Source organism: Ictidomys tridecemlineatus, chromosome 11, assembly GCF_052094955.1.
Source record: "Ictidomys tridecemlineatus isolate mIctTri1 chromosome 11, mIctTri1.hap1, whole genome shotgun sequence".
NCBI classification, from domain to species: Eukaryota; Metazoa; Chordata; class Mammalia; order Rodentia; family Sciuridae; genus Ictidomys; species Ictidomys tridecemlineatus.
Window position 1 is genome coordinate 103,811,301 of NC_135487.1, and position 19,523 is coordinate 103,830,823.

The 19,523-nt window shown below is 38.9% G+C and overlaps 1 protein-coding gene across 2 annotated transcripts in view; it reads left to right on the plus strand.

Moving 5' to 3' along the window:
* The window catches only part of LOC110599469 (uncharacterized), a 92,634-nt gene that overhangs the window by 2,951 nt on the left and 70,160 nt on the right, over positions 1-19,523 (plus strand). For both annotated transcript variants that reach the window (XM_078026984.1, XM_078026985.1), the window contains exon 2: positions 17,440-17,618. The gene's annotated coding sequence lies outside the window, so the exon portion shown is untranslated. The remainder of the gene's footprint in view (positions 1-17,439; positions 17,619-19,523) is intronic.

Sequence of the window (19,523 nt, forward strand, 5' to 3'; positions counted from 1 at the left end):
GCTCTCTCCAGCATGTTAGCTCTTCAAAATATCACTTCATTAATGATGCCTTCCCTGACCACGACCACCTGAGTGCCGATAGTACTCCTTCCTTCCCCTCTCCCCCAGGTCTGTTACCTCTTTATCTGTCCTCATTGAGTTGCTTGAAATTATTTTTTTATGTTTATTTTGTTCCTTGCTTATTGACTGTCTCATACACTAAAATAGTGGCGTGGCACATAGTGAATGCTTAATATTATGTTGAATAGGGAAAGAAAAAGCACAGGGCAAATATATAAGGTGTGTTAAGGTACAGTGGATGATCTAGTTTTGCTGATGGAGAGGAGTTAAGTTGGAAAGGTATTGGTCCAGTTCTGGTTGTATTTCGTGGAGCTAGCTGAACGGTGCAGCTATGTAAGCATTGCTTATTACTTCTGGGAAAGTGCAACATTCTTCCATTTTTTTCTCTCTACTTTCCCTTCTCCCCACTATCCCAAATGAGTCTATCCTGCACTCCAGAATTGTATTTTAAACTTCTCACTTAATTTCTTAATTTTAAACTTCTCACTTAATTTTAAGTATCTGCATATACTTAAAAATATTTATAGTATTTAACTCATTATCTTTCTCCCCAACTTGCTTCTCTTCCTGCTTTTCTTATTTTATGCTAGAATATGAGTCATCCCCACATCCTTCCTCTGCCCCTTTGTCCAGTTGGTCACTGAATGCTTTCCATTCCCTGCTCCATGTCCCTATCAGTTCTGTCTTTACTCAACTGCCATTGCCCCAATTCAGGCTGCCATAATAGTTTCATAACAGACTCCCTGCTTCCAACCTCTTTCATGTATCTCAACCTACAGAATGTAGCTGAGTTATTTTTGTGTATCGTAGACTTGATCACGTTGTTCTCCAGGACTGCCATCATGGCCACATCTGGCCCTGACCTGCCACCATTTGCCGGGCTGGACAGGTCATCCACGTATATGCAGCCAGGCCTTTCCTCAAGGTTACTGCTTATGCTCTGGTTTGCTGGGTATTCCCACTTTTGTCCCACTGGTAAATTCAGTCTATACATCCATCCCAGCTTAGAGGTCATTTATTTTGAGATCTCTACCCTCTCTGTCAGCCATGGTTATCACTTCAAAGAAAATTTAATAAAGCTGATTATACATGAATTCAGTGATATTCTTTCTCACCAGAATTCTTATGGCAGTTTGTTCGTAGCTCCGTTAAAGGGCTTTGGTGCACTATATTTAGGTTGTATGCTGTGATCTGTCTTCCTATAAATATATGAACTCCATAATACTAATAGCTGACATATTGGGCATTGAATGTGCTGTGCCAAGCTGGGCACTGTGCTAAGCACGTTATATGTAGTAGACTCCAACAGCCCCACAGGGCACATTATGTCACTACTCTACCATATCACAGGTACAGAAACTAAGTGCAGAGTGGTGAAGTCACTTGTAAATTGTAATAGTATTACAATTTACAACTTGTAAATTGTAATAGTATTACAATTTCACTTGTGCCTAATCACACAGCGAGGAAACAAACACGGAGGAGTCCACATCCTTAAGCCATGCGCCAGACCACCTCTGGGAGGATTAGATACCTTGTCCTGTTTGTCTCTCTATTTCCAGTCTCCAATATTGTACTGCTCTAGGAGAAATGCTTTTCAAGTAGTATGACAGAAGAAAAATGATTATGAAGCATGAATATTTATTCAGTAAAAAACTGATGGTCCATGATGGAATTTTTCCTGTTCCACAATAAAAGGGCTATAAATGGGCCTTCCTGGACTTGTACTATTTTTTTTTTTAATAGATGCTAGATACAGAGAGAGTTATTCCAGAAGTAGATGCAGATCCAGGTCCTGACTGCATCCCTCAGGATGACCTGGCAATTTGTGTTCTCACTCTGCAGAAGGATTTTTCAGAAAAATATTTCTGTTCATGGAAGACCAAAATTCTATTAGCAAGTGTGTCAACCCAAGAGTTAAAAGGACTGTGTTAGACCAAGCATTTAAATAAGCCTGATGCCTTCCTCCTGAGTCTCTATGTATGAGAGAGAGAACATTCAGGGATTGAAACACCTGCATGGCCTTTTCTGGTTCTGGCTAATTTATTGAAAGAGCAGGCACAGTCACACGTCTAATCAGAGATGAGATGTGCAATTAATGATGCACTAAGCTGTTAAGGCTCCTGGTATGTACCAATTATTTGTTTGCAGATAGGAATCTTCTCAACATTTGTAGAAGCAATTGAATGGTTTTTGGAGCACTAGCAAATATATTCACTTTCTTTTGGCAAGATGTACATTACAAATATTTTCATCATGGTTTTGTTGCAAGTGGATTTGACCAAGAATGTTTTAAAATATCTAGAAAATTTCTGTAATTTGTTTCCTCATGTGCCTTCTGTGATGTGTTATAAAGCTATAGATGACCTACAGATTAACTCTTTATTTCAAGAACTAAAAGGAATTATTTTAGTTAAAAGACTAAGTTGACATTAATGTGAATTCTTGAATATAAATTGACAAATTGTGAAGCTTTTGTAAACACTAACAGGAACCTACTGGAGCATTATTAAGTCAAGGGCAAATTTTGATAGCGGCATTTTGTATTGCCATTCTGGTGAAAACCAAAACTCATCTTATTAATCTACATACCTACTGCAATTGTTATTACTCCATCATTAGGTTTTTCAATTATGTTGAAGCAATTAAAAAAACGTGTCCATAGAATAGTATTACAATTTTACTGAGTTTGCATTTACAACAGTAACAATGTTAATGAAAGTGCATAAAAGGTCCATAATGATCCAATTTAATACTAAGTATTATGACAAAAGAATATGAAAGGAATTCTTTGGGGACTTCATTATACCTGAGATTCAGTGCAATTGATACCTTACTTGGCTACAAAATGGGTACAAATAAAATTAAACCATGTTGTGATATATTACTTCCTTCCTGACTCAGATGCAACTGCGCAAGCATTGAGTCTTTTATGGGTTCAGGACATCTCTGACCTAAAGCCAATTTTAAACAAACTTGCTGAAGTATATTAGAAAATCTAGTTCTTATCCTCCGGCCTGGTGGGGGGTCTAGAATCTTTCTCATTGCATTAAGCTCTGTGTGCCTGAGGGAGATGCTCCATTGCCCATAAAGCTTCTGTCTAATTCTGAATGCTTGCTGTATTTTGCATGCCAACAAGACCAGTCCTCACCTTAGTTTGCTACTGTTTTCTCCAGTTTCTGCATTTGGACTAAAGCCCTGTCTTGAAATTCTAATGTCTTATTTGAGATTACGTTCCTTTTTCATCCTTAGTAGCCTCCCCAGATGCTGAATCTTATCACAGACTGGAGTCTGTATTTATGCCAAATGGGCCTCTTGGAGCCTCACAGTTTCCACCGTCTACCTGTCCACCAGTAGAGCCATTTCCATGGTCATCCCCATAGCCCTCTATCCTTCAATGACTTGAAACTCTTTTCCCACTCTGCACCCAAATTTCATTCTTCCCTCTAGAACTTCATGATTTGAGAAGCTTCCTACATTACTTGGAACCCATCTGAAAGCGGAATTTATTTTCTTAACATCAAATCTCACCATTGTCGGCTTTCCTCCCTATGCTTTCTATCCTACTGAAGCCTTAGAAAAATCCAGGATTGAGTTATAGAGGTTGGCATGCATAACTAGAAATGCTCAACCCATTTGAACTGAGGTTCATTGTTTGTAGAGTGTCTTAAATGAACCATATAATGAACCATTTATCAGTTGTATAAATGGCCTTATTTGCCATTCCTGTCATATTCCCTTTGAATGTAAGAATCCACCTGTGGAATGCCAGCCTCAACATCATGGGAACAGATTTTCTGCCAAATGTTCCTATGTTGAAGATTAGCTTTCAAGAAAAGCCTACTGTTTGGACATATTTATCCATTATGCTGCAACGAGCTAATGTTAAGATGTGCTGTAGTGTGGCAGAAAGGCTTCTAGCCTTGGATTTAGACTGTGTGGAGTTAAAGTGACCCGGAGAAATCCATTTTCATCTGTCTTTATCTCAATTTCTCACTTGTAAAATGAAAATATGTAAGCCATGTGCCATGAGGGTTATGATATTATATATATGAAAGCACTCACTTATTCACCTTGCATGTGGTAGGTGCTCAATAACTGAATGCTCACACATACTCTCTGCACAACATAAATACACAATGAGAAGGTGAGATGCATTAGAACTTTCATACTTTTGACCGCCAAAGGTTGAATGCCAGGCAACCCCCCCACCCCTTTTTTTTTGGTACTAGGGATGGAACACAGGGGCCTTTTGCCACTGAGCTACGTCCCAGTTCTTTTGTTGTTGTTGTTGTTGTTTGTTTGTTTTCTTTCTTTTTTTAAGGCACAGTCTTGTTAAGTTGCTGAGGGCATATTTCAGTCAGTTTTTTCACTGCTGTGACCAAAATCTCTGATAAGAGCAATTACAGAAGGAAAAGTTTACTCGGGGGCTCATGGTTTCAGAGATCTCAGTCCATAGATGGTCAACTCCATTGCTCTTGGCTCAAAGTGAAGCAGAACATCAGGGCATAAGAGTGTGGTGAAGGAAAACAGGTCAAGACATGGCCATTAAGAAGCAGAGACAGAGGGGCTGGGGATGTGGCTCAAGCGGTAGCGCGCTGGCCTGGCATGCGTGCGGCCCGGGTTCGGTCCTCAGCACCACATACAAACAAAGATGTTGTATCCACCGAAAACTGGAAAATAAATATTTGAAAGAGAAGGGGGGTGGGGGGACAAGGACAAAATATAAAGTGGGATAGGCCTGTTTTAATTAACATGTGATCTAAGAGCACTCACACTTAGCAGAACTTATGAAACCACTCAGAGAGCAAAGGGATCCCTGTAAAATCAGAACTCTCATATTTCCTGGTTAACACAACCTTTATGGCAGTCTCCTCAAAACTAGGTGCTTGGCAGTTGGTAGGCACTCAAAACTACTTGTTGAAGTAACCTTTATTGTTATGTCGGTTATCCAATCTGCATGTTCATTTTACAAATGGAGTAACTGTGGTCTCAAGATATTAAGCAACTTGTATTCAAAGTCCAGCATTTAGTTAGTGGCAAGATCAGATAGAGAGGTTTGGGCCTAATGTTGCTAATTTCCAATCAAGTTACATTGACTTCTCCCTCTACTTTTTTTTTATTTATTCATTCATTTATCCACCTCCCTCCTTCTCTGCATACCTCCTTTTTTTTTTCTTTTCCACATACCCATACTTGCCATATGGTGAGAATCTTCAATGAAGGAGACATTTCCCCTGCTTTTATACTGGGCCTGGGACATCCCTATCTGGATCAGCCCCAACCCTGCCTGGCCACAGTGCCTACCGGCCTCTGCACTGGCTCACTTCTCTGCTTAGATCTCTGGTGACTTTTCCTTTCAGTCGTTGTACTCTTGCAACCTCTTTCCGGCTTCCTGATTTATCAGTCATCCCCTTTCCATAAAGCAGTATTTATTTTATTTTATTTTATTTTTGCCAAGACCCTTCTCCTAAATCCTGGCATGGTGTCCTGGGCTGTGCGAGAAACTGGGTCCTTTTGGTGATTTCACATGTGCCCCCTGCTGGACTGTGCTTGTCAAGCTCTGCCTTCCTCCACATCCGTGTTGTCAAGTCTATACTTGACCAGATCCGTGCTACAGGATTCTTGAACCCATTCCAGTGGGGCAGCAGCCTAAACCACACAAGCTTCAGGGAACCCGGAGAAGGTCATGAACCTTAATTCTGAAATGCTGATACGAGCCCTGAGACATCTGCATACTTAGCAAGTTGTCATCTGCTCTACTTCTTGTCCTAGGGGCTCAGTCCTTAATATGAGCTCTGCCTCATTTTCCTTTTCCTAAAACTGGACTACCTCCTGATCAGCTTCTCTCAGGCTTCTCCTGGTGAGACAGGCTCTGCCACCCAAGTACTGCTCTTGAAGGGCTATTCTTCCTGAAACCATGCATGGTCCCATTGCCTAGCCCCTACTGCCAAAATGCCTGAATTTCCCTGCTATACCCATCCTAATGTTGATGTGAGTGACTATTCTCCACAGTAAGGATGTGGCTGGTCCCCGTGCGATGTTATCAGGTCGAGTAGAAGAGCTTTCAGGTCAGACATTAGCAGGACTGCAGTCTTTACAGATGGGCACAAGAAACACTGCTTTCCTGGACCCCGTAGAAAAAAAATGGCAAAATCTGGAAGGCAAGATTTGATCCTCAAATGTCAACATCTAAGAGATGTAGGAGCTTCATGTGCTGAGATAATGCATATTATTAATGGATCTAAGTACCCTTTGTAATAACACTGGCTACATAGCTTTGGGAGATAATGCATCCCTAAGTACTCCTGACACCCCATTTAAAAGTTAATTTCTAAACAAATGGGCTCAAATTCAATTACCCCTAATTCTGAACCACAAGGGCTCTAGGCCCACCTCAGCATGAAGAATAGAATCAAAGGTGCCAACTAAAGAGAATTTTCCAGCTTGCTCACATTGAAATATGTAATCTGAGAGTTTTTTTAAGTGCATCTGAGTACTTTAGTGCTTTATAAGTGGTCCAACTACATTATCAACCCCGGATATTGAGAAACTAATAAGCAAACATCTTACTTTTTATAATGTTGTGTGCCAAAGTCAGAGGAAATATTGAGAATAATTAGAATACTGGAATTCTCCTTTTTTTTTTTTTTTGGTAAGTTGTTACTGAATCCCATAAGCTTTGTCAGTAAAAAAGTAAACTTAACTATATGCCATATGAAATTTATCATAAATGGAATCTTCTGAGCTCATTTTCCAAAGATAATAAGCATGATAACAGAAAATTGTTTGCATGACCATGAAATGTAATATATTTCAGTTTGCAAGGTTTTGTTGTTGTTTTGTTTTTTGGTATTGGGAATTGAACCCAGGGGCACTTCATTGAGCTAAATCCCAGCCAGCCTTTTTTATTTTTAATTTTGAGCAGGGTCTCACTAAATTGTTCAGTGCCTTGCTAAATTGCTGAGGCTGGTCTGGAACTTGCAATCTTCCTGATTCAGCCTCTCTAATCACTGGGATTATACATGTGCACCACCATGCCTGGCAAATTTGGCAGGTTTAAAAAATTCACTGGTTAATGATCTCTTGATTCAATTAAACAACATGTTTAGGAAACTATATAATCTCTCCTTTTAGATTATGTGGACAGGAACTCGTCTTTTTTCATGATTGCTTTCTTCAATTACTTGTATAGTGTTTTGTGATAGAAGGCCTCCGTAGATATGAATTGAACACTTAATGAATTATTCATCTCCTGTTTTAACCAGAGGAGCAAGCTCACTGATAAATGTTAACAGAACCTTTGCCGTGTGAATGCAGTCTTGGTCATGGTTTGCAACCATTTATGCCATTTCCTTCCATATTAACATTTATAATTTGCATTATGTTCCAGATCTATGAAATTTCTGAGATAGAGTATAAAGTGAAAAGTGAAGTCTTCTTTTGCACCTAAAAACAAATCTCAGGAAACTAAAATAATTTCAAGCTAACATTTCAATATGATGGTAATGTAAAGACAAATTGACATATATTTTTAATCATTTTACCTACAACTTTATTTCCACCCACCCTTCCCCAAAGCTTCACAGAAGCTTTAGGAAGATATTACTAATTTAGATGTACCTTCCACACAGTTTCATGTTTGCATAAATGCAGCAAAATGTGTAACACATCTGTAAGGCAGAGATGAGCAGGCCCTTCTGCTCTGGAGCTGGAATATAAAGTAGTTGCTAAAACAGATTAATTCTTTAGAGTCAGAGGACAGTCTTCACCTCCACTCAGCCCAATTTCTGCCAAATAATCAAGAAGATAAATGTTTCATTCTTCGAGGACAGAAGACATGTTGGAAACCAGATAAGTTAACTTGAAACATGAAATATATCTAATTGATTTGCGATACTGTCCCTGATGGGCTGCCCATTGAAAATGCAATATTCTGAGGTTTCTGGACCTGTGACACCAGCTAGAAAAACATCATCTTCCCCTCTTCTTAAGGGACAAGAAGACAGAAAAGAAACAGGAAGGATGATGATGCGTGACTCTGCAACTCTGTGGGCTGCTGCACTTTATCCACTGGAAACTAGTAGCACACAAACATTTAATGAGGCTGATTTGTCCTCAGCTACATCGTTAACTAGAGTATATGTTCCCTTAATGGGAACCCTCATATACCGTTGAGGACAGAGTGTAGAGAGGATGTGAGCAGGCCAAAGAGGCTGCCTCTGACTGCAGCTAAATGTGCTCTTTTTGTTTATTTTTTTTCTGGCTAAGGAAAGAATACTACCCAGTAGTGATTTCTTTTCTTTTTGTGGTTTGACTTTGGTCATTTCTTTTTTTTCTCTAGAACTTCATTAAATTGCAGGAATGGAACTTCAATTAATGTTATAATAATCCTCATTGCTGATAGTGGTTTTTAAGCTCCTCACCCTCAAATTTTCTCTCCTTGGTGTTTTAAAGGTGCACAAGAGATTAAAAATCATGATTAAATATTTCCAGTTCTTATGAGTAGAACTGGAAATACTTTAATCTGAGCAGTTTAAAAGTATTAATGTGACAAATACTAAAAATAGCAACATCTACAATAGATATGTTGAGCCGTTGTAAATTGCTATATTTATCTGATTTGTTTTCTTGAATGCTGCCTCCAGATCCAAAAACAGACTCTTGGAGAAGTCTTCTTTGTATTAAGATGTCAGAAATAATTTTGGCTAGCTACTTGAGGGACAATTTATATATATAATACATCTACCAAGTATTAACATTTTATATGCTATTAAGTATTACATATCAAAATAAAATAGAATGTAAATCAATCTAGTAAGTGAAATAAGTAAATAAATGGTTAATCAATGGTTGTTGAAAATGTAATGCTTGTTAAGTCTCCTAAAACTTGAACAACGAGCCAAAAGTAATACATCTGAGCATTTGCATATTTTTTTATGTTTAAAAGGTGTGATGATGGACTTACATGGATACATGGCCTTTGAGACAGGTTCATATTCTACCCTATGAATAGGGAAATTGGCCTGAACATTAAGCTACCTTTGGAATAAGGCTAGTTTAATAAAATTCCTAAGCTAGTTGTTTAAAATGTATAATATTAAAGACAACATATAAAAAGCACCAAAGCACTTTATCATACTGGCTTACAACTTTCTATGTACATGTGTGTATAATACATCAAATATATATATATATATATATATATATATATATATATATACATAAACACCCACGTACAATCCTCTAAAGAGATGAGTACTAGTATATATACATTTACATATTATATACATGAATATACATGTCTATGATTAGTAATAATGGTAGTAACAAACTGGTTCTGGAACTCTTAAATCATTTTAATATATGGGTCCTATTGGCCAAATATACTTGTAATATTATATTTTTGATAAGAAGCTTTCATAATGACATGATGGCCTTCCAAATGGATCCCAAAGCACCACTTTGATGTTTTCCAGTTTTTGCATTAGCTCTATCCCCTCTGTTGGAACACCACACTTATTTTTCTGCATATATGAGATATTTTTACTCTGGGGAGGTTTTGAATGATAAATTCCATTTTATGGTTTTTTTAAACAAGTGGCTTAGAGCCTGGACTTGTGGTCACATTTGCAGGTGCTCAGTACATTTTTTCTCATGGCTAATTTCTACAGTATTCATTCCCAGGCCACCTTTTTACTGGAGGACCATTAGTCCATCCTGGAATATGCAAATGCTAAGGCACTGTTTTTTAGCAACATTGCTACTCCCAATTATATATTGTGTCTTTTCAGAGTTCTAAATTTACCAGATAAGCCTCTTTTCTTAAATCTTTTAAAAATTCTGAAAACTGTAAAAAAACAATAGTCTCTAAAATTTTTGTTGCTAATTACCATAACATGCTTTATTTTACTAAGAAACATAAATTGCTTAAAACAAAAAGTATATAATTTCATATGCACAGGGTTGTCTAATATGATGTAGTAGGACATTAAGTGCTTCTCTTAGCGAATGCTTATACCTTTGATGTTGGCTTGTTTACAGATTATTTCATTAGGTTAAACTGTAATTCCAGGCTTTTTTATTCTGATACCTGCCCAGCATGGGTGCAGGTAGAAATCTAGATGAGCTTCCTGTAAGAAGGACTCAGGATTCTGAAGTCCAGAGACACAGATTTAAATTCTAGATTCACGTTTCCCTGAATTTCTCTGAAACTTCAATTTCCTCATCTAGGATAAGGGATGAAAATAAACAGTTTAAACAGAATTAAATGAAAGGAGATACCTTGTATCCCTAGCACAGTGCTTGACATATATTTAATTTGACATGTCTTAAAAAATGTTTGCCCAGTTTTGCTGGAAGTAGAATATTAGTGCTCGGCATGGCCTCTCTCTTGGCCGGATGAACGGGCCACGGGACAGAGGCAGCTGTGTATCAATACTTGGCCCTGGGTGCTTGGCCCTGGGTCCATTTAATTCAATTTGAATCAATGAGTATTAAGTGCCCGCCCAGCACTTTGCTCCTTACTCAGATCTTGATACTGGTCTGGGTTAACTTCCTGACGGCGCAGTGTCCTGGGTTTGCTGAGCTAAGCAAGTTCATCCACACCCAAATTCCACCTGGGTTGAAGATCCACGTAAAGGGCAGAACTGAGGGGGAAACATTCATCCCACCTGAGTCACTTTCACTTAAAGGACACTGGCTGTTGACAAGTATCTCATTCAAAAGAAGAAAAAAGAAAAATGATTGACACTTCGGGCCTGTCTTGAAAGATGAGCATCACATTTCAGCAAAATACATGAAGACAATCAGTGAGCACAGAGAGGGGACCCAAGCATCCTGGAGCTTAGCCCAACCATCCGGGCCAAACCAGGGTGAGTTCCTAGAGGTCTCACCAGTCGGCTACTCAGCCCCATCTTTCCCAGCATGGTGGGTTTCACTCGCTGACAGTTGTGAAATAAAGGCAGCATTTACCTGGCATTCTTTTCCCCAGGGATTGGCTTGCGGCCTCCTAAAATTGTGACAAACAGGGGAAGAGAGAGAGGTGAAGGGCAAAATCAAAGAGGCTTGTGGGGGGTGGGATGACTAATGGGGTGTGGAGGGAGCAACAAATACACCAGTTTCAAAATAGGCTGAATCCTTGCCAAGAACCCAGACTGACAAGTGTGAGATACAGTTGAGGTTCTCGGTGGCAGCTGTTGCCAGTTTAGCAAAAGAGCAGTGCTTTGAGAGCCAGATTTGGAGAGCAGATTTTGTGAAAAATCCAGGATTCTGTTGCCTCCCAGGACTCGGTTCTAATTTTGTTTTTTGGGCTGTCCTCAATGCTCCCACCTCTCACGCATTTGTTCTATTTGGGGGCTTATTGTGGAGGAAGCCAGCTAATGCTATGTCCAGAAAGAGAGAGAGAGAGAGAGAGAGAGAGAGAGAGAGAGAGAGAGAGAGAGAGAGAGAGAGAAAAGTCCAAATTTATTTCTTTGTTGAAAGAGAAAAACAAACTCAAAATTATCTGGGTTTTGTAAGTATGTTTACAGCCGTCCTTAGTCACTGACAGAGCTCAGCAGGGTGTTCTTGTCTGCCTACTGGGAGCAGATATTTCACCAACATTTCTTCCCCCCTCATTTGTAAATCTCACTGCTTCCCCATCTTTCTCTCCTCGGGCTCTGTTCTAATCCCTGTGCCTTCCTAGGCAGGAGCTATGTCGATAGCAGCTTCCTCATAATCCACAGGAGACTTACTTACGGGGGAAGCAGAGGGAAGGAAAAGGTCTTGGAGAGGTGGGATTTTCTCCTTTGGCAGTAAGAGTTTTCGGCATATTGACTGTCTTTCCCCAAAGTTGCTTCACCGCACGTAGCTGCTTTGCAAACTCAACTTCTGAGTCTGGTCCAGAGCTTTTATCCCCTCATTCTCCCTGAGTTGCATCTCATAACAGGCTTAGAGTTGTAATAAAGAGTAAAGCTCTGCCTAAAATAATATTACTAGTCATAATTGGTATTTCTTTTTTTTCTATGTAAGTGCTTTACATTAGCCCATTTTTCAGATGAGGAAATTAACATTAGGACTCATGGAAATGTGGGATGAAATGAGACAGTCTGTGAAAAGTGATTCAAATATAAAAAGGTCTTGATGCATGAGTTCTTATAATCCCTTGTTTTATCTGATGATGTTTGAAGATGACAGAGAGAGGAAAAGCAAAGGCCATTATTTAGAGAGAGCCAGCGGATCCCTAAGGCCAGCCCTAAAAAGATAAAGACCCTCTAGTTAGTTAAACAATTTAGGTCTGGTTCTCAATCTTCAGCTTGTATCAGAATCAACTCTGAAACCTTGAAAAATATAAATTCCTAGGTCCTATCCCAGACCTCCCCAATCAAATTTTCCAGGATTAGGTTTGAAAAGTCCATAAGACAAATAAACTCATGGTCCGATGGATAGCATTGGGCAGCAAGTTTGGAAACCATCCAGGATTTTACCTCTAATTTTGGTCTTAGAAATTCTTTGCCAGAGGTGGTAAGTTTCCTGGAGTTGAACTCTTGTTAGTATAATTATCATAAGTGACTGATGTATGGACCAGAGTGACAATCAATGGTGAGAACTATCACGGAGCATCAAGCTCTTGTTAGCCAAAGGTCCTGCTTCCCTACAGGCCTGTTAGTCAGCTTTCTGTTACTATAGCAAAGTACCTGAGATAATAAACTTACAAAGAGAAAAGTTTATTTTAGATTACTGTTTTGAAGATTTTAGTCCATGATTTGTTAACCCTGTTGCTTCAGGCCGGTGGTGAGGCAGTGCATTGTGGTGGTAGCATGTGACAGAATCAAACTGCTTACATTGTGTCCAGGAAGTGAAAGAGAAAGAGGGAGAGACTAGAGTCCCACAATCTCTGCCCCCTCTTTTTTTTTTTGTATTGGGGAGTGAACCCAGGGACAATCTAGCACGTTGAGCTAAATCTGCAATCTTTTTAATTTTTATTTTGAGACAGGGTCTTGCTGACCTTGAACCTGCAATCCTTATGACTTGGCCTCCCATGTCTCTGGAATAATAAGAGTGCACCATAATGCCTGGCCCACAGTCCCTTTGGAGGGCAAGTGTTCAATGACCTGAAGACCTCCCGGTGGTCCCCACCTATCACTTCCCAATAACACTAAGCTAGGGAGCAAACCTTGGCCACATGGATATTGGGGGGACATATAAGATCCAAACTATAGCAAGGCCAAATATAGCCAGGTGAGCAGGGACCCAGAGGCAAGGGAAGGGGGATGGTTCTAAGAGTCAGGACCATTGAACATGGACTTGATGCATCCATCTTCATCAAAAGGAGGTATCTGGTCTTAGAAGGTACCCAGGTTCATGGGCCCAGGTGTATCACCAGATTTAATCTCTGACCACATTCTTAACTCCCACCCTCATCCTGAAAATACATTAATTTTTAAGATATAAAAAAATAACATAGTTGATCAGCTTGGCCATTTTCTAGTTAAAAATCATAATCGAAATGCCCACAGTTAGCGAGAGTTTTAGAGAGACACATGTTCTTATACTTGGTTAGGTCCTGGGGAATTAGCACAATCTTTTCAGGGGACCTTTTGGCCCAGAGAGTCAGTAGCTATCAGGACATTCTTTGGCACTATTAATAATGTTGAAAAATTGGAAGCAAGCTTGATGTCCAAGAATAGATCAATTCATTTTGCATATGCATGCACACAATGGCAGGATACACTGTCGTGGTTCAGAACAAAATTTAATTATATAGAAAATAATATATATGGTTAAGTGGAAAAAAAGGTATTATTTCTTGAGTCTGTAAAAGAAGATAACGCCAAAATGTTAATGGTAATTTTTATGGATGGGTGAGTTATGTGTGATTTTCATTTCCTCTTTCTACTTATTTATTTCAATTTCATCGCAATTCATATGCCAATTTTATCATAAGGAAAACCAAGTAAGTATTATTACAAAAAGTCATAATTCAGGTGATTCTGAGATCATACCTGGGTCACCACGAGTATATTTTTTGGTGGTCTTCAGATACATTTGGGGGTTGTATTTTTCCATAAATGATGACTGTCATCCATTATTGGTTGATCTGGACTAAGTTCATTCATAGGAGGCCATTTAAATCTCAGTTTTGGAGTTTGTAGGTGTCAACGACTAGAGTTATAAATTAGCAACTATGATGGGGACATTCATTCAATGAACATTTTTTGAGAACTTCCTTCAGGCAGATTTTGAAAATAGATGTTTGAATGACAAATTATTACTGCCCTAAAAGAGTCAAGTAGGGGTGGAAGGGGATGCCAAACAAATTATAAATGATGTCTTAGAAATAGGACTATGGGAGGGCTGGGGTTGTGGCCCAGAGGTGGAGCGCTCACCTACCATGCGTGAGGCACTGGGTTCGATCCTCAGCCCCACATAAAAGTAAAATAAAGATATTGTGTCCACTTATAGCTAAAAAATAAATATTAAAAAAAAAAAGAAATAGGACTATGGGAGCCCAGAAGAAGGAGCAACTAATTTTGATTGGAGAAGTCAGACAAATCTTCATTGAGAGGCAACTTTTAAGCAGGGTCGTGAAGAAGGAGAAGTTTTCCAGGTGGGGGCGGGCGGGAGGGAAGGCTTTTCCAGAGAGAGCGCGCAGCCCATGCAGAGAGAGGGTGTTATGGGAAACCAGGGTGTGGAATGTTGAGAAAGTCAGTATGACTGGCACCCAGGGAGAAGGGATGGGACATGGGACTGGAGTGACAAATTAATACCAGACAGTTAAATGTCTTGTATTCCATGGTTCAGGATTTTAACACATTTTTAAATCTTTTGAGCAACGGAAATTGACAATGGTTTGTAAACAGGAAAACAACCAGTAGAACTATTTTTTGAGGATCACACGCTGATGAGGCTGTGGAGGGTAGAATAGATTAGGGTGAAAGGTGTAAGTTTAGGCAGATAGTTGGAAGGCTGTAGTAGCATTACAGGGGAGAGAAAATAAGAGACTGGTCTAAAATATCAGCCCTGGAAATGGAGAGAAAATGCTGGAGTTGAGAGGCCTCTGGTCTTTAGAGACAAAAATCTCCCTCTTCCCCTATTGTGTACTGGAGGACATTTTCCATACATTGTTAGAGATGGAAATTTCTGTATGGAACATGCACTCTGCAAACCCAGACTTGAATCAGTGCACACGCACCTGTGTTTGACAAAGCCCGGTGGATCCAAATCCAGTCTGTATTGAGTCCATCCCCCCACATGAGTAATGGCTGCAGTGTACAAAACAAAACCACCCCCAGTTCACATGTGTTTCTGGGATTCCTTAAGATTGCCGGAAGAAGATGAAAACAGTTACCAGTGTTGGTTTTTAAGAAAATGTCAAATTCAAAACATTCAGCCATATTCTCCCTCTGACTCAACACGCCTGTAGTTTTCAGTGAGGCACCTTTAGAAATCAGGGGATCCTTTCGGTTAAGAATTCCTTGTTGACTAATGGAAGGGATACAGGATTTGAATCCAGATAGACCTGGATTTGTGATAATTGTGTGACTTTGGGTAAGTTATTTTAATTTCTTAACTTGTGACATGCAAGCGTTTACAGCATTTTTGTAAGGCCGTTGTGAGAAGGACAGATAGCCGTACGTAAAGCATTGTGCATTTCTGGTCCTCAGAAATATTTAGAAAATAGATTTTTTTTTGTTTAAGACTAACTTATTCATTTCTAAGCTCATTCTCAGAAAACTGTATCTGAAAGGTTATATTCATTTCTGTTGATGGCAGCCCAGAGATAAACTAGATGCATTTAGAGAAAATGATAAAGATAGGAAAGAATCTAAAAACAATTTTATTTTGTGTTTGTGATGCTTTCTCTTCCTGCTACTGGGAGTCCTACAACTTCGTCCCATTTTCTTTTTAGTCCTGGCTGCCAGAAAACTTGGAGCTGTATTTGATATTCAAATTCAGCAGCTGTGTTAACCATTCAAATGGGTGTGTTGACTTCATCCTCTTGTTCATCATCTTGAATCTTCTTTGGAATGATATAAATGCATAAATAAATTCAGGGGATAAAGTAAACTAGTACCTGTAGTCTTATAGAAGGAATTAAATAGAATGGACATGCAAAACAGAAGTCTAAAGGGATATTTAATAATCGTGTTCTAATATCTGAAAAACTGTCATGTGGGAAAGAAAGTAGAATTATTGGCATCACTTTAAATAGCAAACACCTGAACATTAGAAGGATTATTATTTAAGTAAAATGAAAGAAGAAAAAACTGTATAAGTGTTGTAATAAAAAGGAATTTCTATGAGAAAAATGACTCTCCCAATATTAAGAGTATTAAACTTACCATATAATTATACAAATAAAAAACAATCCTAAAATATGTATAGAAACACAAAAAGACCCCAAATAGCCAAAGGAAACTTTAGCAAGAAGAAAAGTAGCTGAAAGTGTCATACCTCCTCATTTCAAAATATATTGCAAAATGACAATAATAAAATCAGCATGGTACTGTCGTCAAAACAGAAGTATAAAAACTTACGGACCAATGGAACAGAACAGGGAGCCCAGAAACAAAACCACACATCTACAGTCAACTCATTTTACAAAACTGGGTATCATCTCCTCAAAATATGTTGTTAGGAAAGCAGGATGCTCATGTAGAAAAATAAGATTGGAACTTCATCTTATACCTTTTATAGATATCAACACAAAATGAATTAAATTGCTGAGAGTAAGACCTAAAGGTGTAAAACTAGTAGAAGAAAGCATAAGGGGAAAGCTTGACCTTGGTCTTGGCAATGACTTTTTGGATAGGACACTAAAACACAGACCAGTGGACAATTAGGATCATATCAAAGTAAGATGCTTCTTTACAGTAGAGGCAATAATCAGCAGGGTGAAACAGAATGGGAGAAAATGTTTACAAACCACATGCTGGATAAAGGGTTGATATCCAAAATATTTAAGGAGCTTATACAATTCAGTAGTAAAGCCCTCAAATAATCTGATTTTAAAATGAGTAAAAGATCTAAGTAGACATTTCTCAAGAGGAAATAAATACAAATGGGCAACAGATATTTGAAAAGATGCTCAGCATCACTAATCATCAGGGAAATGCAAATCAAAACCACAACAAGCTATCACCTCATACCTGTTAGAACAGCCATTATCAGATGAAAAGCAACAGGTATTGGTGAGGATGTGGAGAAAAGGGAACACTTGTATACAGTGGGTGGGAATATCAGTTCCCACAACCATTATGGAACTGGTCTAGGAGTTCTTCAAAAGGTCAAAAATGGAAATGCTTTATGATCCAAGTATCTAACTACTGGGTATATATCCAAAGGAAATGTAATTAGGATCTCAAAGAAATATTTGCACTCCTATGCTCATTTCAGCATTACCCACAAGACCCAAGATAAGCGCACAACATAAATGCCCACTGATGGATGGATGGACGAAGGAAATGTGAAAATACATATTGGAATACTACTAGCCTTTCAAAAGGAGGAAATTCTGTTAATTTCAATAACATGGGAGAAACTGGAGGACACTATGCTAAGCCAGACACAGAAAGGTAAATATAGCACAATCTTCTCTACTGTGAAATCTAAAATAGTTTAAATCCTAGAAGCAGAGAGTAGAAAGGGGCTGGGAGAGAGAAAATGGAGTGATATTCAAGAGGAACACAGTTCTTATGATGCAAAGTAAATAAGATCTGGAGATTTGATGTCCAACAAAATGACTATGGTAGTCCCTCCTTATCTGTGGGTGATACATTCCAAGATATTCCATGGATGCCCAAAACAGACAGCAACGAGTCCTTCCTACATCACGTTTCCTATCATTTTTCCTATACACACACACACACACACACACACACACACACACACATATTTTTTGATAAAATCTAATTTATAAAGTAGGCACAGCAAGAGATTGACAACAATAACTCATAATAAATAGAACAATTATAGCAATATATAGTAATGAAATTTGTGTCCCTGGGCTTTCTCTAAAGTAACCATTTAATATTTTTTTGGTCTGTGGTTGATCATAAGTAACTGAAACCACAGAAAAAACCCTGGAAAGGAAGGAATTGCCATGGTTACTTAATGCTGCCTCCAGCAGACAAACCACAATGTATCAGTGGCTTAACAGAAACATATTATTCATATCGCAACTAGAGGAGACTTAGTGGCCTCTCTCCACCAGGCAGCGGTGCCATCTGGAACCTGAGGTCTCTAAGGCCAACAGAGGAAGGGAAGAGAGAGACTGCGTGGGCACACTGGTTCTCTGAAAGTCAAAGTGAAATAGGCTACTTCTGTTTTCACTTCTAGCAAATGCCAGTCACAGGGTCTCAACCCAGCTGCAAGAGGGGGATTGAGAAAAGTGGAGGGGTGCCTGGTTTTTTGTAAGCACCATCTCTGACTTGGTGACTTAGTATCATGACGAGAAGCCGGGCCTCCTGATTTTTATTCTCTCTTGTGAGCTCTGCTGTCTTACCTTCCTGTTCAGATGAAAGATGGTGTTTAGGGATCAACTCAGACTATTTTGGAGGTCAGAAGTCTTGGAGCCAAAGGTTTGAAGACAGAGCCTGGGGCCCATGCTGTGTCTTCCTAATGAGTTTTCAAATGTGTCTGTTCATGTATTTTCTGGGTCAAGATCTCCAAACAAAAAAAGGGACACGTGTGAACAGCCCTAAATACCCGGAACTCCAGGGGTTGTTATGGAGGAAGAGGCTGGTGGGTGGTAGGGAGAGGAGAAGAAACCTAGAAAACTGTCTGCCTCTGCCTAGTGGCTTGCCTAGGGTCACCAGACCACAGGCTAATTGTTCATCAACCCCGTATTTCTTAAATATTTGTTCATGGTTTGTATAGGGGAGAAGATGAATCCTCCATGTTGAAAGGCATAGAAAAAAGGCAACTGGTGGCAGATAGCACATATTCTTCATTGTCCCAAACAATTTAGCTCTGTCCCAAGTGGGCTCATCCTTGCAGAGCAAAAATTCTTTTTTTTTAAAATTAATTTTAATTAATATGTAATCATTTATGAGTTACAATGTGAGATTTTGACTGTTGAAACACAGAAAGTCCTTCATATAAAGTGAAACAAATAATCCTAAATGTTTTTTTTTTCTGAATTTGTTCTAGCTTTTCTAGTCAGACAAATAAACACAATGTTTTTCTTTCTTTAATCCTTTTTTTTAAAGAGAGAGAGAATTTTAATATTTATTTTTTAGTTCTCGGCGGACACAACATCTTTGTTGGTATGTGGTGCTGAGGATCAAACCCGGGCCGCACGCATGCCAGGCGAGCGCGCTACTGTTTGAGCCACATCCCCAGCCCAACACAATGTTTTTCATACCACATTTTAATGTAAGTAATTTTAAGGCTTTAAAAAAATATTTTCTTTTCTCTTGAATCATTACTAGTATACTATAAATAATAGCAAAATAGTACATGGCTAGTATTATTTAAAT